The sequence below is a fragment of the Lathyrus oleraceus genome, chromosome 2 (genome assembly GCF_024323335.1).
Source record: "Lathyrus oleraceus cultivar Zhongwan6 chromosome 2, CAAS_Psat_ZW6_1.0, whole genome shotgun sequence".
In the NCBI taxonomy this organism is placed as follows: Eukaryota; Viridiplantae; Streptophyta; class Magnoliopsida; order Fabales; family Fabaceae; genus Lathyrus; species Lathyrus oleraceus.
In genome coordinates this window covers 106,276,084-106,298,788 of record NC_066580.1, presented here as the reverse complement: position 1 = coordinate 106,298,788, position 22,705 = coordinate 106,276,084, and positions in this window count along the sequence as shown.

The window sequence follows — 22,705 nt, the reverse complement described above, 5'->3', positions numbered from 1 at the left end:
AGGACACTATTCTTAAAGTATCCGTAGTCAAGCTTTATTGTGAAGTGGGATAACATTAAAGCATGAAGACTATTATGTTTGTAGAATGATGATCACGTCTCATGGATCATGGATAAAGAGTTTTCAAGTATTAAACATAGGTATGAATATTAAGAGTAATATTCATACTGGATTGACCTGCTATGAGAATACTATATAAAATGTTATGCAAAGTGTCATAAGTTATTCTCATGGTGATAATGGTGTATACCACTCTTCGACCTGAAACCACTATGGACCCTCGATGTAGAATCGAGTGCTTTATTGATGATCCAACATTTTCCGTAACTAGATAACCATAAAGATAGTTGATGGGTACTCCACGAAGCATGCTAAGGGATATAAGCTACCTAGATGGAATTTTCCCATCCTGCGTAACAGGATAAATGTCTATGGGCCCAATATTGAACTGGACAAGGATAACACGGTCTATGCCTTGTGTTCAATATAGACATAAGGGCAAAAGGGTAATTATACACATAATTATTATCACAGAAGGATTTGTCAGATCACATGACATTTTCGTGTCTTGGGTAGCAGTGATGTGTTGCTAGATACCGCTCACTGTATATTATGTTAAATGTGTGATTTAATATAATTGCCAACGTCGTGAAAACCTATAGGGTCACACACAAATGACGGATTGATGAGAAATAGAGTAACTAAGGAACACCGTAAGGTAAGGTGCACTTAAGTGGAATACGAAATATGGTAAGGTACCACACGCTTAAGTGATTTTGGGCATATTATAAGATATCGGCCAAAATACACTTAAGTGGGCTTTTTAGCTTGAAGCCCACACAAGTGGTTCTATAAATAGAACCCTTGGGTAGAAGCATTGTCACTCTTGCATTTCGTTTCTATCTCTCTCTCTCAATCAAAGCCTTCATTCGTAGCCGCTAGCAGTAAGATTGCAGGAATCCGTTCGTGTGGTCTGAGTAGAGACGTTGTCATCGTTCAACATTCGTGATCGCCACAAGAGGTAACGATTCCATCACTGATCATGCCCATTCGTAAGGATCACTAAATGGAGAAATTTTTAAATTCCGCTGCGCCTTGGATGGCAATTCTCCTTTAGTGGTATCAGAGCCACTTACGAAACCATGAATCTGATAACTGTTTATTTTTTTGTATTAATACGATTAAAACTGAATGAATCAAAGATTAAATTGAGATCGATCAAATTATATATATGATATAAGTAATCCTGATGCAAAATACACTATATATGATATAGTGTTCTTGTTTCGTTCATTCAAACACTTAATGGTTGTTTTCCTTTGAGCGATCAATGGTCGTTTGCTTCTTGATCCGACATTAGTATGGTGAAGCAATGATGTGTTGATCAATCATACTGAATCAACAATCGAGATGTGTTTGACGGTCTGAAATTGGTGCATCAGGGTTAGTGATGGCACAAGGGTTGTGTTGTCAGAGAGTTATGCGATTGGGGTTGTGACTGCACAAGAGTTGTGCTTTCTAACAAATTTTCGTACAGTGTTAACTGGTTAACGCATATGGTTAACTGGTTAACGCAAGACGGAATACTGTTTTCTAAAAGATTTTCAAACAGTGTTAACCGGTTAACGTATATGGTTAATCGGTTAACGCGAAACGGAATACATCTTTCTAACAGTTTTTCAACAGTGTTAACCGGTTAACGTATTTGGTTAACCGGTTAACGCAAAACAGAATACAAATTATGAACAAATTTTCAAACAGTGTTAACTGGTTAACGCATATGGTTAACCGGTTAACGTAAGGCAAAATTCACCCGTTCGGCTAACTCTGCGTAATGTGATCGGTCGTCGAGATTTAATTTGGTTTTAATTAATTAAAATAATTAATAATAATAATAATGTGTTTATTATTGTCTTGTGGTGATCGGTTATGGCCTTAGTTTTCCGTTATTTTGTTTTGGGTTTTAAAATACGATCTGCGTGTTGTGCCTCTCTTTTAATCTCTCATGTAACTTCTTTTCTCATCTCACTCCCTCGTATGTAAAACGAGTTTCTTTATGTAATGTAATGTTATGAAGAAAGCAAAGAAGTCAGTGCCAAAGGAGGACAACCTTGAAGATCTTGCTTGGAGAAGCTTAGATCGTTATTAGGTTAGCTTAGGTTCTCTCATTGGCTTGGGAGAACAATTGCGCTAGGGGCCATAACTGTTTCATTATATATGTATGTTGATGCATGTGTATGTATGTTGATGTATGTGAGAGACGATTTATATGATAAATAATCCGGTGAGATCAGAATAATTGCAAATTCCCTCAAATTAAATATTAAGTTTATGCTTTACAAGTTTTAACACTCATCAAGACTAGTATTGGATATTGTAGGTTTCGCCTACGCGAGGTGCATGTTCTATATTAGTAAGGTGCGATGGGATAATTGTAATATCCAATTGTTAAAACAATGGGTCAAACTTGACTAAACAAATTATAATAAGATTATATATGTTTAGAAGCAAGAGTTGGGAATTATCCATGTGATGGATTGAAATAAGGAGTTATTCACCCAACTAAAATATTCGAGAGTTGTATTAGATACAATTGGAAGGAGTTCCTACCTAAATAACCTAGTTTTGTGTAATCCGCCTACGCAGACTTAGAACGAAGTGAAATATGGATCTCGACCCACTAGAAAATCTTCCAACGGGATTTTCCGAATCAAATGATGAGGGTCATTTGTTTTGAGTAAAATAGTGGGAGCATATTTAATTAAAGGCCTAATTAAATATGTCAATGATACTTATATTTTCATTAATTCTTATGTAGATTACCATGACAACAAACACCTCTAACAACATCTTGCGATCATACCTTGATAAAGAAAAATTGTCTGGGACAATTTTTTTGGATTGGCACCGAAACCTGAGGATTTTCCTCAAACATGATAAAAAGTTGTATGTCTTGGAGAAACCTGTTCCTGAAGAGGAACCTCCTAGTTCTGCACCTAAGGCAGAAAGAGATGCTTATAAGAAGCATGTCGATGATGCCAATGAAACTGCTTGTCTCATGCTAGCTACCATGAACTCAGAATTTCAAAAGCAACATGAGAACATGGCAGCGTTCGATAGGATCGAACACCTGAAGATGCTCTATCAAGAGCAAGCGAGGCATGAGAGGTTTGAAGTTTCAAAAGCCCTTTTTCAAGGCAAGTTAGCTGAGGGAGCCCCTGTAGGTCCCCATGTGCTCAAGATGATTGGGTATGTGGAAAACCTTGAAAGATTGGGTTTTCCCCTCGGAAAGGAACTTGCGACTGATTTGATCTTGCAATCGTTGCCAGATAGATTCAGTCAATTTGTCCTAAATTTCAATATGAATGATATGGAAAAATCTCTTCCTGAACTGCTCGCCATGTTAAGAACTGCTGAGCAGAATCTGAAGTCAAAAGGGAAGTCCATTCTGATGATCGGAAATGGAAAGAGACAGAATAAAAGACCCACTAAGCAGGGTGATAAAGGGAAAGGAAAGGAAGTTGCCAAACCCAAACCCACTGTTGCTGCTTTAAAGCCTAGTGGAGGCATAGCAAATGAAGGAACCTGCTTCCATTGCGGTAAGACCGGACACTGGAAGAGAAACTGCCCAAAGTACCTGGAAGATAAGAAGAATGGAGTAGAGACTTCAACTTCAGGTATTTTTGTTATTGAAAGTAATTTATCTACTTCAGCATCATGGGTATTAGATACTGGATGCAATTCTCACATTTGTACAAATGTGCAGGGACTAAGAAGGAGTAGAGATTTGGCAAAAGGTGAAGTCGACCAACGAGTTGGCAATGGAGCAAAGGTTGCTGCTTTAGCCGTAGGAACTTATGTATTGACTTTACCTAGTGGTTTAATAATTTAGTTAGAGAACTGTTATTATGTACCTGCAATTAGCAGGAATATTATTTCTGTTTCTTGTTTGGACAAGTTTGGTTTTTCATTTATAATAAAGAACAATTGTTGCTCAATTTATTTGAATGATATATTCTATGCTTCTGCACAAATGAACAATGGACTATATGTCCTTGATCTTGAAATGCCTATTTATAACATTAATACTAAAAGGATGAAACCTAATGAGTTAAATCCAACTTACCTTTGGCATTGTCGATTAGGCCACATAAATGAGAAACACATTTCCAAACTCCATAAAGATGGACTGTTGGACTCTTTTGATTATGAATCATATGAGACATGCATATCTTGTTTAATTGGAAAGATGACAAAGTCTCCATTCACAGGAAAAGGTGAAAGAGCTAATGATATTTTGGCCCTCATACATACTGATGTATGTGGACCATTGAACATACCAGCCAGAGGAGGTTTTCAGTACTTCATCATATTTACTGATGATTTCAATAGATATGGTTATGTGTATTTAATGAAACACAAATCATAGTCCTTTGAAAAGTTCAAGGAATTCAAGAATGAAGTACAAAACCAACTAGGTAAGAATATTAAAACTCTTCGATCAGATCGAGGTGGTGAGTATTTAAGCCTAGAGTTTGATGACCATCTGAAAGAGTGTGGGATCCTATCCCAACTTACTCCTCCTGGAACACCCCAATGGAACAGTGTATCTGAGAGAAGAAATCGAACCCTTTTAGACATGGTCCGATCCATGATGAGTCACGCCGATCTTCCAAACTCCTTTTGGGGACATGCACCATTGACAACAGCTTACACACTTAACCGTGTTCCATCCAAAAAGGTTGAGAAGACACCATATGAGATATGGAGTGGTAAGAAACCACATATGTCTTACATGAAGATTTGGGGTTGCGAAGTTTATGTGAAACGATAAATTTCAACTAAGCTTGAGCCCAAATCTGACAAATGCTTATTTGTGGGGTATCCTAAAGAAACAAGAGGGTATTACTTCTACAATCCTTCAGAGGGCAAAGTGTTTGTCGCTCGAACTGGAGTTTTCCTAGAAAAGGATTTTATTTCCAAAGGAATCAGTGAGAGGAAAGTAGAGCTTGAAGAAATTCAAGAATCACAAAGCATCGATACACCTATGGAGGAATTAGAGCAGGAAACACAAGTAGTTATGGAAGAGCAACCTGCTCAAGTAGAACAAGACCAGCGTAGGTCAAGCAGGATACATAACCTACCTGAGAGATATGGATATCTCATAACAGATCAAGGTGATGTACTACTCATGGATAAAGATGAGCTTGTGACCTACCAAGAGGCCATAACTGGTCCCGAATCTGAGAAGTGGCTAGAAGCCATGAAATCTGAAATAGATTCCATGTACGCAAACCAAGTTTGGACCTTGGTAGAGCCTCCTGTAGGTGTCAACCCTATAGGATGCAAGTGGGTCTTCAAAAAGAAGACTGACATGGATGGTAAGGTACATACCTATAAGGCAAGACTAGTTGCAAAAGGATATAAACAAATTCATGGGGTTGACTATGATGAAACCTTTTCACCAGCTGCAATGCTTAAATCTGTTCGGATTTTAGTTGCTATCGCTGCATATCATGATTATGAAATATGGCAGATGGATGTCAAAACTGCTTTCCTTAATGGGAATCTTCTTGAGGATGTGTACATGACACAACCTGAAGGATTTGACATACCAGAAGAAGCCCAAAAGATATGTAAGTTACAAAGGTCAATCTATGGATTGAAGCAAGCTTCCAGAAGCTGGAATCTTCGTTTTGATGAAACAGTAAAACAATATGGATTCATCAAGAACGAAGATGAGTCTTGTGTCTACAAGAAGGTTAGTGGGAGCATGATCGTTTTCCTGGTATTATATGTAGATGACATATTACTCATTGGAAACAATATCCCTACCCTGCAACAAGCAAAGTCTTGGTTGGGGAAATGCTTTTCTATGAAGGACCTAGGTGAAGCAGCCTATATATTAGGAATCAGAATCTATAGAGATTGATCATAAAAACTGCTTGGCCTAAGTCAGAGTACATACATAGACAAAGTGCTGAGACGTTTTAATATGCATGATTCCAAGAAAGGATTCATACCTATGCAATATGACCTGTGTCTATCAAAAACACAATCCCCTTCAACTGAGGAAGAAAGGGATCGCATGAATAAGATTCCATATGCATCTACAATAGGATCTATCATGTATTCCATGTTATGTACTCGACCAGATGTCTCGTATGCTTTAAGTGTAACGAGTAGGTACCAATCTGATCCTGTTGATGCCCATTGGGTAGTTGTCAAGAATATCCTTAAGTACTTGAGAAGGACTAAGGACTTATTCTTGATATATGGAGGTCAGGAAGAGTTGGCTGTATTTGAATACACCGATGCTAGCTTCCAGACAGATAAGGATGACTTTAGATCGCAATCTTGTTACGTGTTTTGTTTAAACGGTGGCGCTGTGAGCTGGAAAAGTTCAGAGCAAGATACAGTTGCTGATTCTATAACCGAGGCCGAGTATATTGCTGCCTCAAGTGCAACAAAGGAAGTTGTTTGGATCAAAAATTTCATTAGTGAACTTGACATAGTTCCTAGCATTGTGGATCCCATTGGTCTCTATTGTGATAACAATGGTGCTATCGCACAAGCTAAGGAGCCTAGATCTCACCAACGATCCAAACACATACTTAGGCGTTATCACCTCATTCGAGAGATAATAGATAGAGGAGATGTGAAAATATGTAGAGTACCTATACTCGACAATATTGCTAACCCACTGACAAAGCCTCTTGCGCAGCAGAAGCATGATGGCCATACTAGATCTATGGGCATTAGGGATATGCCTGATTGGCTCTAGTGCCAGTGGGAGATTGTTGGTGTAAGCCCTAGAGGCCAATACTTTTGGTACTTGTATCGAATTATTTATTAATAATAAAAGGCATTTTTCTTTATTATGTTTGTTTAATAAAGTCCCTGGAATAGATAGTCCGTTTAATGTATCAAGTATGACTTAATCATGAGATCACATTAAACATAAGGACACTATTCTTAAAGTATCCGTAGTCAAGCTTTATTGTGAAGTGGGATAACATTAAAGCATGAAGACTATTATGTTTGTAGACTGATGATCACGTCTCATGGATCATGGATAAAGAGTTCTCAAGTCTGAAACATAGGTATGAATATTAAGAGTAATATTCATACTGGATTGACCCGCTATGAGAACACTATATAGAATGTTATGCAAAGTGTCATAAGTTATTCTCATGGTGATAATGGTGTATACCAAACTTCGACCTGAAACCACTATGGACCCTAGATGTAGAGTCGAGTGCTTTATTGCTGATCCAACATTGTCCGTAACTAGATAACCATAAAGACATTTGATGGGTACTCCACGAAGCATGCTAAGGGACATGAGTGACCTAGATGGAATTTGCCCATCATGCGTAACAAGATAAATGTCTATGGGACTAATATTGAACTGGACAAGGATGACACGGTTTATGCCTTGTGTTCAATATAGACATAAGGGCAAAAGGGTAATTATACACATAATTATTATCACAGAAGGATTTGTCAGATCACATGACATTTTCGTGTCTTGGGTAGCAGTGATGTGTTGCTAGATACCGCTCACTGTTTATTATGTTAAATGCGTGATTTAATATAATTGCCAACGTCACGAAAACCTACAGGGTCACACACAAAGGACGGATTGATGAGAAATAGAGTAACTAAGGAACACCGTAAGGTACGATGCACTTAAGTGGAATACGAAATATGGTAAGGTACCACACGCTTAAGTGATTTTGGGCATATTATAAGATATGGGCCAAAATACACTTAAGTGGGTTTTTTAGCTTGAAGCCCACACAAGTGGTTCTATAAATAGAACCCTTGGGTAGAAGCATTGTCACTCTTGCATTCTGTTTCTCTCTCTCTCTCTCTCTCTCTCTCTCTCTCTCTCTCTCTCTCTCTCTCTCTCTCTCTCTCTCTCTCTCAATCAATCAAAGCCTTCATTCGTAGCAGCTAGCACTGAGATTGAAGGAATCCGTTCGTGGGGACTGAGTAGAGACGTTGTCATCGTTCAAAGTTCGTGATCTCCACAAGAGGTAACGATTCTATCACTGATCATGCCCATTCGTAAGGATCACTAAATGGAGAAATTTTTAAATTACGCTACGCCTTGGATGGAAAATCTCCTTCAGATTGTTGCATCCATGCATTCATGCATTCATTTGCATCCATATCATCAACAATAAAAATTCTCAAGGAACTTAAGAGGTCTATTTGCAAATTTTCAGACATGGATAAGCAAAGAAGGAATACGAAGAAGTACAGCTTCCGACAACCCGACTTGAAAGAGTTAAGGAGTTTGACATCTTATGTATTAGAGCGCTTGGAGTTCAAAGCTCGCCATGGGAAGCTCCTGTCTATTCTTTCTACTAAAGTGGATGAAGGTCTGATGAGTGTGTTGGTGCAGTTCTACGATCCTTTGTATCGGTGTTTCACTTTTCTGGATTTCTAGATTTTGCCTACACTTGAGGAGTATGCACATCATGTGGGTATACCTATTTTGGATCAGTGGCTTGGAGAAGGTTCTGTCTTCTCAAGAGATTGCTGATATGCTTCATATAGATGTATCTGACATTGTTGCTCATATGACTACCAAAGGTGCAATTCAAGGTCTCCCATATGATTTTCTCATTGCCCAAGCTACTTTGTTTGGGAAGGCCATGAGTGAGGACGCCTTTGAAGCCATATTTGTACTACTCATCTATGGGCTAGTGTTATTTCCCAACATCGACAATTTTGTGGATGTGAACACTATTAGGATTTTATCTTCTCTTAATCCCGTCCCGACTCTGTTGGGTGACACTTATTTCTCTTTGCATATGAGGAATGCAAAGCGTGGTGGTTCCATTGTGTGTTGTCTGCCTATGTTGTACAAGTGATTTATTTCTCACTTGCCTCAGGCGCTTGCCTTCAAGGAGAACAAGGGATGTCTACAGTGGTCTGTGAGACTCATGTCTCTTACTAATGATGATATCTCTTGGTATAACCGTGTTTATGATGGCGTTCATATTATTGATTCTTGTGGTGAATTCTCCAATGTGCCTCTTCTTGGTACATGTGGTGGAATTAACTACAATCTTTCTTTGGCTCGCCGTCAACTTGGGTTCCCCTTAAAGGATAAACCTAACAACATTTTGTTGGAAGGTGTGTTCTTTCAAGAGGGTAAAGATCCCCAGAACTTGAAGGATAGGATGGTCCACGCCAGACGCAAAGTTCAAAGGAAAGGAAGGAAGAAGCTTGGGCCGAAGAATTGTATTGCTTTGAACCCTACACCTCTTGGGTGAGGAGGAGAGCTCTTGAGTACTACATGCCATACGATTATCAGAGACCTACCCCTATGGTTATGGTTGGGCCTTCAACCCTCCCTAACCAAGGAGTAGAGGAGTTGAGAGATAAAGACCAGTCGCGTGCATGGGTTCGCGAGTGTGAGGAACTTCTTTAGAAGCTCAAAGACAAGGATGCAGTGATAGAATTTCGAGAGAATCAGGTTATTGATGAGCCTAATGATGTGGTTACTTCTCTTCTTCCTCACTCATCTAGGTTCTGGAAGAGGAAGTATGATCATCTTGCCAAGGAGAAGGCCGATATGGAAGCAGCTTATGAGGGAGAGGTGAAGAGACTTCGTGCAGCTTATCTTCCGATCTCAAGAGCTTTGGATGATTGTTTTTAGGGCTCCATGGGATGTTCATTATCCTTTTCTCTTGTATTGTATTTGGTTACCAAAACTGTATTACTTCTTTGGTGTAAAAAGTTTCCAAATATTATTACTATGAGTATTTGTCGCCCCCCGGATTTCCCGAATCCAAGTACAAACGCGAAAAGAATGGCGCGGAAGAAAGTAGAGTCGCCAGCTATGTACTTTTATCCCAAGAGGAGGGAAATGTAGTACTGCATAACCAAGAGGGAACGGATAAAACAAAGTCTCGAACCAAAGAAAACTGAGTAAGGGGGACGGTTATGTGAAGGGAAGGTTATCGCACCCCTTCACGTCTGTGGTACTCCACAGGATCCACGATTGTTATTTATGTCTAAAGTGTGTGTATAAAAAGTCCTATATGCGATGCAAAAGAGAGAAAATCAATGTAGGGAAAATAAAGAGTTATTGCTCGCACAGGCTCTACCCTGCTGCATACGTATCTTAAGAAGGATTGAGAATCAGAGCACCATAGCTCCGCTAACGTATTTTTGTTTGTTTTTTGTGATGAATGACATTACTACACAATCTACCGGATGCTCGACCTTTGGAGACTTACTCACCTGTAGTAGAAGGAGTTAACGTGTTCTTAGGAGAAGAAAAATCAATGAGTTTGTTTGTTTTAGGAATGCTCATACAAAAAGGAAGTCCTAGACGAAGGAACCGTGCTATCTTAATTGACATGCAAACGAGAGACTATACGAAGCCTAGCAATCCTATGGGGAGACGATCACACCATACAAAACAAACATGCATAAAATAAACACGCCAACAAGGGGGCTCAAACATACGTGGGTAGGGCTTTAGTCAAGAGGGGTCATATCAACCTCGACAAACAAGCCATTGAAAGGTAATCAAATGGGCTCTTAACCACTGACATTGAACGTCAGGGTGAGCAGATCAAGCGGGTAATGAGGATAAGACCTCATAGCTCTTAACCCTAGACAGGGTGAGCTCACGACAAAAAGTGGGGATTCAGAAAGGTGGAACCCTCTCCACTGACTGATCGAACAAAAGATCTTGGGCTTTTGTTCTGAAGCATCGACACGTAGTGCGAGCATAAAGAACGACACACTGAATAACGGAGGATTGACTACTAATCCCTTTTATTCGTCAATTGCCTCTTCATGGAGGTCTTTAGCACTGGTGCTTCCTTTTGGAGGTCTTTGGGTACAAAAGTAAACACACAAAAACATTGCCTCCTATCGAGGTCTTCCAGCTAAGAAAGCGGTAAAATATGGGAAAATATGTAAAACGGATCAAGAGATCTACCACACGGACAAAGGTACGAAGTAATAGGAACTAAAGAAATAAGAAACCCAGAGATCTCTCAAGCTAGCACCATCAAAGAAAACAAGTCAGCAAAGCAATCAGAATAAATCTCCAAATGGTATCCCACAAATAAAGGGGAATACCAAGCAAGCTATCTCTGCAAGGTTCATGTGAGTCCTCACAAAAAAAACTCGACAAACAGGTTAGAATAACAAGGTGGGGTGCAATCAAGAGTTGCACCGAATAAGAGAATCAAAATGTAACCATATGAATCATGCCATTAAAGTTCACAAAAAGCTCACAAAAAACAACCAAGGATAGGAGGCCTAAACCTCTTGTCAAACAAATGCATTAAAAGGATATCAAAACTCAAAGTCAGAGGTAAGGATCCACACATCAAGACATGACATACCTACTGATTGGAGAGATTGATTGAAATTGAATTGCACCGTTGGCTTTGCAGAATAATCTTAGGGTTTATATAAGAGGGAATTGGTTCTTTGCAGATGAGTTCCCTTCAGTCTCTGGAGGTTGCTCTGAATAAGTTAGAATCTCTCTAGCGTTTTTCCACTGAATTTTTTTAGAATTTATAACCTGATTTTCGTGGCTTTGTGGGCTCAAATGAGAGAGGTCCAAGTCCAAGATTTTCTGTTATATATATATATATATATATATATATATATATATATATTTTATTTTTATTTTTATTTTCATTTTTTAATTTTTAAAATTTTTTTTTTCAAAACGCGTGGGCTTCGCCTAGCGAGCATGACAATTCAGGAAATTCCTCTGAGCGCAGGTGATTCTGGTGGCTTTTCTTGGGACTCACTAGGCGACCCATTCTGCTCGCCTAGCGAGCATGAAAGCTCATGAACAAACTTTTGCTCCTTCAAGATTAACGTTTTGAAAGTAACTCAAGTCATTCCCTGGCCATTTCCTCTTCAGTTGACCAACAGTTGACTTCTGGCTTCATAGTTGAATTTTGAATCGTACTGAGCCCATTAAGCTTGATCCTTTAAAGAAAACCTCTAGTTGATGCGCAATCTCCCTTGTGTTGACTGATCCTTCAGATAGAACCCACAAAGTGACTTGAATGATATCCGAGCTTCTTGAAAGATAAACTCTTGGAGCTAATTCTGATTGGCATGATGAAATGCAATATGAAATGTTAAATGACCTAAAAAATGAATGCATGAATGAGGAGGGCAAATTTGAGGTGCTACAACTGTCCCTATTCAATCAACTGCGAACTTGAACGGATGAAGGCAGCGACTATCAGACTTTCAAGGTAAACAGGGATTGAATACCAAAAGAACCGGAGAATTTGCACTCTGTAGGTGATGAATGAAAGAAAGCGAGGCCATTTACCGATGGAGGCTTAAAAACAAATTTGATATTTACCGATATCAAGGAAAGCGAGGCCATTTACCGATTGCGGCTTCACTGGGGAGGGAAAAGTGAAACAAGACCAGACATTTACCGATGACTGGGATGGAACTCGATGTTTACCGACATCGAACAAATATGTTTATAAGTGAAACAAGGCCAGACATTTACCGATGACTAGGAAGGAACTCGATGTTTACCGAAATCGAACAATGATGTTTACCGACACCGAACAATGATGTTTACCGACACCGAACAAAGATGTTTATAAGTGAAACAAGGCCAAACATTTACCGATGACTAGGAAGGAACTCGATGTTTACCGACATCGAACAGTGATGTTTACCGACACCGAACAATGATGTTTACCGACACCGAACAAAGATGTTTATAAGTGGAACAAGGCCAGACATTTACCGATGACTGGGAAGGAACTCGATGTTTACCGACATCGAACAATGATGTTTACCGACACCGAACAATGATGTTTACCGACACCAAAGAAAGAATACGCTTATGAAACGAAACCATTTACCGATGGCGAAAATGAAACACTCGATATTTACGGATAGCGAATCTGCTGGGGAATCTTAAACGACAAAACCATTTACCGATGGTTAACATGCGGCTGATGTTTACCGACATCTGAACGATGATGTTCACCGACACCAAAGAAAGGAAAGGACACACATGGGTGTTGACATAACGATTTTTTGTAGACACCGTGAGAGACATGCCATTTACTGATGGTCAACGATTCGAATTCAACATTTACCGACATTGAAGATGATGTTTACCGACATCAAAGAAAAGCAACAGACATTTACGGGGATCAACACGACACTTACCGGTATCGCAAGGATGATATTTACATATGTCAAAGTAAGGCAGACACTTACTAGTGACTAGATCGGAAGAGAATCAAACTTTCCTTTCACAGACTGGTGAGAAAATAAAGCTCACTGGGATCATCGATTCTGAATGTTGCCAAGAGCAACTGCTGCAAATGTGCTACACTGATGTTGAAAAATGATCTGTCTCTTCCGAAGATATGATCCAATCTGGTTTAATACATGTATGCATATGTTTGAGTTTTCTATGGCGTAATGCTCCACACTGAATGGAAATGCTGCGCGATTTGAGAATGCGAATGCAAATGATGATTACTACATGCAAGATGCAAAGGGAGGAAAACTCATGCTGTGAAAGCAAATGATCACTTTACTGAGCACACAATTTCTGATACGATCTTCCAACTCTGTAGGGACATACAACAATTCTGATGAGGATAACATTCTCAGAACAGTAGAGAAACCAACTCAACTGGGGAGTCACTTGTTGGGAAAACAACAACCTCTCAACCATGCTGGGGAAACAAATTCTGAACTCGACTTAGACGACCCAACTTCTTACCCGACTGGATAGTGTTGAAACAACAGGGTCTTCCTTCGAACAAACTTTGGCTCATCTGCTTTAGCCATCAATCAAAGATAGTAATCTGCAAAACGGCAAGACATACATGCCCCAGGGGATCGTATGGACAAAATATACTCAAGTGTACTCAACATTCAAAATGATTTTCAGATGTTTTATCTTTCCGCACGTCATTGTCTAGCCTTCGTGTTTTTAGATGCAATGTTTATCAAAAATTCGGACGTTTTTGCAAACAAAACAGTAGAAATAAAAAAACAAGAGAGCAATTTGACTGAATAACGACTTTTGTTGATTGAACATGGCCTATAAAGGCAAATACATTAGGAAGCAATTCCTAGGAAGAGGTAATTGCGCCAAAAGAGAAAATGAACTATCCTATTGGCAATGTGAACATGGCATTCCACTATTTTCCAATTCTGTTATGACTCATAGATCTTCACTTTCCCCCAAATTCTTTGCTTTCTGAGAAGAGTGATTGGACCGATCATATCCTTCAAGATGGTAGACACTGAAACGCGATGAAGTACAGATAACTCAGACTGTAGTCTTCGCTTTAATCCCTCTTTTGCCTGGACCGCCTTTTCAGGTTTTCATCCACCGGGATACCCATTTTGCCTAAGCCGTCTTTGCAGGTTTTCGACTTACCGGGTGTACATATTATTTTTATTCTTTATCCCTATCTTTTGCCCAAACCTTTTTTTCTTTTTTTCTTGGTTCATCGGGATGCCCTTTTTTGCCTGGACTTTCTTTTTTGTCCAGCGGGTCAGTTTATGCGAAGTATTTTTTGACTACATCTGAATTCACAAGAGACGGAAAATCTTCACCATCCATAGTTGTAAGCATCAAGGCTCCACCAGAAAATACCTTTTTAACAACATATGGACCTTCATAATCCGGAGTCCACTTGCCTTTGTTATCTGTACCGAGAGGAAGGATCCTCTTCAAAACTAAGTCACCTATCTGATAGCTTTGAGGATGCACTTTCTGATCAAAGGCCTTCTTCATCCTTCTCTGATATAGTTGTCCATGGCACACAGCTGCTAATCGCTTCTCCTCAATTAAATTTAACTCATCAAGCCTGGCTTGAACCCACTCAGCCTCGTCAAGTTTTACATCCATCATCACCCTCAAAGAAGGGATTTCAACTTCTACTGGCAAGACTGCCTCCATGCCATACACAAGTGAAAATGGAGTTTCCCCGGTTGACGTACACACTGAGGTACGATACCCATGCAAAGCGAAAGGCAACATCTCATGCCAATCCTTGTACGTCACAAGCATCTTTTGCACAATCTTCTTAATGTTCTTGTTTGTCGCCTCTACAACACCATTCATCTTTGGTCTGTAAGGAGAATAATTGTGGTGTTTGATCTTAAAGTCTTTGCAAAGATCTTTCATCATCTTGTTATTGAGATTCGAATCATTATCAGTGATGATTCTCTCAGGAACCCCATAACGACAAATAATTTCTTTCTTAATGAATCGAGCAACCACTTGTCTGGTAACATTGGCATAGGAAGCTGCTTCCACCCACTTGGTAAAGTAATCAATAGCGACTAGGATGAAGTGATGTCCATTAGAAGCAGTAGGTTTAATCTTTCCAATCATATTGATGCCCCACATTACGAATGGCCAAGGAGAATTCATAACATTCAGAGGGTTTGGTGGTACATGCACTTTATCTACATAGACCTGACATTTGTGGCACTTCCGAGCGTATTTGAAACAATCAGATTCCATGGTTATCCAGTAATAACCGGCGCTTAACAACTTCTTGGCCATTGCATGGCCACCAGCATGGGTACCGAAAGATCCCTCGTGTACTTTCTGCATTAACATGTCTGCTTCGTGTCTAACCACGCATCTGAGCAGAACCATGTCAAAGTTTCTCTTGTACAACACATCATCCTTGTTCAAGTAAAATCTTCTAGCTAGCCTTCTCAATGTCTTCTTGACATTCTTTGACGCTCCTTCAGGATACTCTTGGCTTTTGAGGAATTTCTTAATATCATAAAACCACGGCTTCTCATCAATAATAGACTCGGCTGCAAACACATACGCAGGCCTCTCGAGTCGATTCACAGCAACGTGTGGCACATGATTCTGCCAATGGACTTTAATCATGGAAGACAATGTGGCTAAGGCATCAGCCATTTGATTTTCATCTCAGGGTACATGATACAACCTTACTGTCTTGAAGAAAGTCAGGATCCTTCTGGTGTAATCTCTATAAGGAATCAAATGCGGATGATGAGTATTCCAGTCCCCATTGACTTGGTTAATCACTAGAGCAGAATCTCCGTAAATATCCATAGTTTTGATCCTTAGGTCGATGGCTTCCTCAATCCCCATGATACAGGCCTCGTACTCAGCTTTGTTGTTGGTTACTTCAAAAGTCAATCTGGCGGAAAAAGGTATGTGTGCACCTTTAGGATTAATGAGTACTGCCCCAACACCATTTCCATTCACATTTACTGCCCCATCGAACATCAGTGTCCACTTGTCTTCGGGATCCGGTCCTTCCTCGACAAGAGGCTCTTCACAATCTTTCATCTTTAAGTACATGATATCTTCATCGGGGAATTCAAACATCATCGGCTGATAGTCATCAATTGGTTTCTCGGCAAGGTAATCAGACAGAATACTACCCTTGATGGCCTTTTGCGACGTGTACTGAATATCATACTCTGTCAAAATCATCTGCCAACGAGCCACTCGTTCGGTAAGAGCCGGCTTTTCAAAGATATACTTTACTGGGTCCATCTTAAAAATCAACAAGGTAGTATGGTTCAACATATACTGTCTTAGTTGGCGAGCAGCCCATGCCAAAGCGCACAAGTTTTCTCGAGCAGCGAATATCTTGTTTCACAGTCGGTAAACTTTTTGCTAAGGTAATATATTGCATGCTCTTTTCGACCAGACTCGTCATGCTTTCCCAATACACACCCCATCGAATTCTCTGTTACTGAAAGGTACATTATCAGGGGCCTCCCAGGAACTGGAGGTATAAGAATTGGAGGTTTCTGCAAATATTCTTTTATCTTATCAAAAGCTTTTTGACAATCATTGTTTCACCTGATTGCTTGATCTTTTCTTAGCAATTTAAATATCGGTTCGCACGTAGCTGTTAGGTGAGATATGAACCGTGCAATGTAGTTCAGCCTCCCTAAAAACCCACGAACCTGCTTTTCCGTTCTTGGTTCAAGCATTTCTTAAATAGCTTTTACTTTCGCTAGATCAACCTCAATCCCTTTCTTACTGACAATGAAACCTAACAGCTTTCCAGATCTCACTCCAAACGTACACTTGTTTGGATTCAGCCTCAGTTTGAACTTTCTCAATCTTTCAAACAACTTTTGCAAGTTTACCAAGTGCTCCTCTTCTGTCTGAGACTTCTCAATCATATCATCCACGTACACTTCAATTTCTTTGTGCATCATGTCATGAAAGAGAGTCGTCATAGCTCTTTGGTAGGTAGCACCGGCATTCTTCAACCCAAATGGCATTACCTTGTAACAGAACGTGCCTCAAGGTGTAATGAATGTCGTCTTCTCCATGTCTTCTGGCGCCATCTTGATCTGATTATAGCCAGAAAATCCATCCATGAAAGAGAAAACCGAGGACTGAGCAGTGTTATCGACCAATACATCAATGTGAGGTAATGAGAAGTCATCTTTCGGACTGGCTCTGTTTAAATCTCGGTAATCGACACACATCCTGACTTTACCATCCTTTTTCGGCACGGGTACGATGTTGGCCACCCAAGGGGGATAATTGGTAACTGCTAGAAAACCTGCATCCAACTGTTTCTGAACCTCCTCTTTGATCTTGATAGCCATATCAGGACTAGTTCTGCGAAGCTTCTGCTTTACCGAAGGACAATCTTCTCTGAGAGGTAGCCTGTGCACCATAATATTTGTATCCAAACCAGGCATATCTTGATACGACCATGCGAATACACCCACATATTCTTGCAGCATTTCAATCAGCCCTCTCTTGACCTTTTCCTCTAAAGCAGCCCCTATCTTGATCTCTTTCTTTGCGTCCTCAGTACCAATATTAATGACTTCCAACTCTTCCTGATGAGGTTGAATGACCCTTTTCTCCTGTTTCAATAGTCTGGCCAATTCTTTGGGGAGTTCACAATCTTCTTCACTCTCCTCTTTGGCTTGGTAAATGGGATTATCAAAGTCATACTGAGCCATAACAAAACTGCTTTTAATGGAGTCCGTAAGATCAATTCTGCACGAACGATGTTTCATGATTTATTTTAGAAAAGAGTTCAAGAAAGTCACAAAAAACAAAAAAACATTGCCATTTTTATTGTTTTGGAAATGAAAGTAAAAACAGAAAGACAATGAGCACAAATTTGATTGTAAAACGTCCTTTATTGATGATAATCATTGAAAATTCAAAACATGATGTGGCCCTACAATGAACCACTACGCCTTGGGAAGAGCGTATGGCTTTCATGCAAAATGAAAAACAAAAGAAAATTACTCTGTCTGAAGAGTAACTTGGACTATTTCTTCAGCAGTCCAGTTGTTGATCTTCTCCCCTGGAGCACACAGGCACACCCAATTATCCATATCACAATCACTTCCACCGTCTTTATTGCCTGTTGCAAAGACATCCCCGTGATTCATCAATCCAGCACTAGTGAAAGTACACGGCCCTTTCTGGTTCTGGACACCCTGCTCTGATGATTGAAAAGGCTGATAACCAATGCCAAACAAGTCTTCTTTTACGGGCACATCAATCACCTCTCCCCAGCCTTCCGCGTTACCTGAATGAATGACCTCCAGAGCTTGTTTATAGGACGCAATCGAGGTACTTGGTTTCTTCTGTTCAACAAAAGCCACCTTCTCAATACTGACAGTCTCAAACGCTTGACACAGAGTTTCATGAATTTCGCCATCCATCTCCACATATTTGAAGGAGGATAAATGGCTCACAAAGATGTCCTCTTCGCCACACACGGTCACAACCTGACCATCCCGCACATATTTTAGCTTTTGGTGGAGAGTCGAAGAAGCTGCTCCGGCTCCATGTATCCAGGGACGCCCCAACAGGCAACTATATGCTGGTTGAATATCCATCACATAGATGACAATATTAAACACTTCCGGGCCGATCTTCACATGCAACGTGACTTCACCACAAACCGATCGCTTGGATCCATCAAAAGCACGGACAACAAGATTACTTGGTATGAGAACAACCCCTTCGACATCAAGCTTACTCAGAGCCTTTTTGGGCAACATATTCAAAGAAGATCCGGTATCAACCAAAACATGCGACAAAATCGCGCCTTTGCATTCCATCGTGATATGTAGAGCTCTATTATGATTGCGACCCTCAGGTGTCAAGTCTAGATCCGTGAATCCCAAACCATGTCTCGTGTTAACATTTGCAATAACACCTTCGAGTTGGTTAACAGAAATCTCTTGGGGCACATAAGTCATATTCAACATTTTCAACAGGGCGTCACGATGTGCCTCGTAACACATTAACAGAGAGAGAATAGAGATTTTTGACGATGTCTGGTTCAACTGATCCACGCTCTTGTAATCACTCTTCTTGATAATTCTCATAAATTCCTCCACGTCCTTCTCAAAAGAACCCTCGGGCCCTTCCTTTTGCACTGATTCTTCTTCAACGACAACTTGTTTTCCTTTTGTTCTAGCAAGAGCCTCAGCATTGTTATCCTCCGGAACCTGTGGTGCAAACAAACGACCACTTCTCGTAAATCCTCCGGGTCCTCCCACATTACCCACAGCCGAACAACCTGTTACTGGAGTTTGATTTACTGATCTGGTCTGATTCTCAGGTCTTCTATTTCTGCAAGAAGCATTGTCATATTGCCACGGAATTGCTCTACTATTCTCAAAAAGTCTTCCACTAGAAGCAGTAATGGTGGTAGGGGTACTGATTGTTACTGGAGCATTAATAATCGCGGGAATACCAATAGTCACCGGAGCAGATATGGTCACGGGCGCAACTACGGTCACAGGAGTACCAATAGTCACAGGCGCACTAATATTTCTCCATGTGCCACACTATTTACTCTGGGCTCTCCATGCTGAGGCATAGGATTATTCACCATATTTGGAGTAGGAGCAAAGTTAATCGTCTTGGCATCGATCAAGTCTTGGACTTTATGGTGAAAAAACCCGAAAATTCTCGATGTGGTGCCCTGGTGCACCAGAATGAAAATCACAACGGACATTAGCATCATAACCAGCGGGGATCCTTGTTAATGGAGCCATAGTGTGAAGTTCAACAAACTTTAACCTGAGCAGTTCAGGGAGTAATTCAGCATAAGTCATTGGCAACGGATCAAAATGACGATCTGACATTCTTTGTCTTGGTTGGAATTGGCGTTGTTGTTGTTGTGGTCGTCCTCTTTGTGGTTGTTGAGGTTGGGTTGATGGAATAGTCACAGTAGCAACTTGACGGTATTGTTGTCCTCTGTTTCCATTTCTCTGATTATATATAGCATTTGTCTCACCCTCTCTCCTTCTGGGTGCCCCTGAAAATGGTTTCTTAGCACTTGAAGAACTTGAAGAACCAGGGTCTTGGATTTTTCCCGCTTTTATAAGACTTTCAGTTCTTTATCCGCAAATTATAACATCTGAAAAACTACCAAATGGGCAACTTCCCATACGATCCATGAATACACCTTGCAGGGTTCCAATGAACATATCTGTCAATTCTCTCTCCAACATCGGAGGTTGTACTCTCGCAGCTAGCTCGCGCCACCTCTGGGCGTATTCCTTGAAACTCTCACCGGTCTTTTGAAACAAACTCTGCAACTGGGTTCTGCTCGAAGCCATGTCCATGTTATGCTTGTACTGCCTCAGAAAAGCTTCACCTAACTCTCTCCAACTTCTGACAGATTCTTTTCTCAAGTCCATGTACCAACCCAAAGAGACTCCAGACAAGCTGTCTTGGAAAAAGTACATCCATATTTTTTCATCATCAGTATAAGCGGATATCTTCCGGTAGTAAGCTTGCACAAGAGTTCGGGGACAAGAAGTGCCATTGTACTTGTCGAAAGATGGCGCTTTGAACTTGTACGGGATCCTCAACCCATCAACTAAACCCATATTAGAAACATCAAAACCCAAAGAATTCTGGCACTCCATGGCGCGAATCTTTTCATCAAGGGCGTCGACCTTTCTATCTCTCTCTTCCGTCTTTCCAAATTCATCATCATCACTGGGAATCGTGAACATATCTTCTTGCTTGTCAACCAAATGAGAAGGATGGTGAACTGGAGCACGTACCGCTCGAGCATTAGCAGCCTCTGTAATGATGGGTTGTCCATTGATTCTAATACCACGCAATTCATCACCATCAATGGACAACCCATCATTACAGAGGCTGGTAACAACAGCATCATCGACAGGGGTCCCTTTTGGCGGATTCTGACCGACAGGGGGAATCACAGTTTCTTGTCTCTGGACCAAGGCTCGGAGTTCCTCTTGCCCTTGCACTACCCCTTGCATCATACTCATGAACTGAGCTATGTTGGTCCTCATCTCTGCTAGATCTGCTTGAAATTGATCCATAGTCTTCTGTTGATTCTGCCTTGTTGCGTAACGGTGTGGGCGGTACTCAGTAATTCTGCCTGAAACGGGAACCAGAATGAGAAATCCTCTTCTAGAACACCTGTAAGGATGCAAGAATGATATGTGTATGATGCGTATGCTATGTTTTATCATTTCTCACGTATTCAAGAGTCTCGTCCACCTTTGAAAAATGGCAACCTGCACTCGTAGGCGGAACATAAACAACAAAGAAGCAACATACACTTGACGGCAAGCAAAAGTGAAACATCAATAATCTCATCTATAGTCATGAGAAATAAGGTTCATACAAACATAGTTCAAGCAAAGATTCAGTTCATCAGTGTAGAACAAGAAATCCCATCCAACAATCCTGGAGGTGATCTTCAAAATAAACAACAAGACAAACTAGGGAAGTCGTCCTTCAGGAATGAGAGTCTTCAAATACTGGCACTGATCCATCAATCGGTCACACTCTGAACACTCAGGTAGAGGGGTGAGCTTCTCTTTCAGTTGCACCCTGAGTTCAACAACTTCCTCTAGGAAATGAGATGCACGGATGTCACTTCCTTGGAGCTGGCTTTCTGCTGCATGCCTCAGATCTAGCTCTTTCTTCAACTTAGTATCTTTGTCCTTAAGCTGTTTTTCTAAGTCTCGTATCTTATTTTTGTAATTGGCTTCCGCTTTTTGTAATCTTAAACGTTCATGGTGTTCTTCATCCAACATTGTTTCTATCTCATCATAGGACCTCTTTTTGTTTATCAATCTACTAGCACTTTCACCTTGCACTCCTATGAGTTTATGAGCCAAATTCAGTCTGTCAGCTTTTGCTTTGTAAAGCTCCATTTGGATTTCTTGTTCATTTTCTTTCAATTGGAGATTCTCCATTAAGGCTTGTTTGTAATACTCAGCAGACACATTCTCAGAAAGGATCAAAGGCGGTTGCTCCTGTAATGGTTCCATCCGATCATATGGTAGCAACAAAGTCCCAACTCTTTCCTTGACCCACTCAGTGTAAGCTGGCATAACAATTGCAAATTTCCTCCCTAAAACAGATCCATCTTTTATACCAATATTCTCCCAAGCTTTTCCCACTTGCTTCAATCTTGCTGGATCGCTCCGTTTCTCAAAGTACACACTTTCAGCTATCTCGACATCTTGCGGCCTTTCATTCATGACAAAACCCAACTGACGGAGAGAAAGAACCGGGTTGTAGTTGATGCAACCACTAGGTCCTATGAGTGGAACATTGCGAAACTCTCCATAACTCATAATGACATTGCACACGTTAATCCTATAAGCTTGCCACTTGATATCATAAGATGTAAGCGACATGATCCTC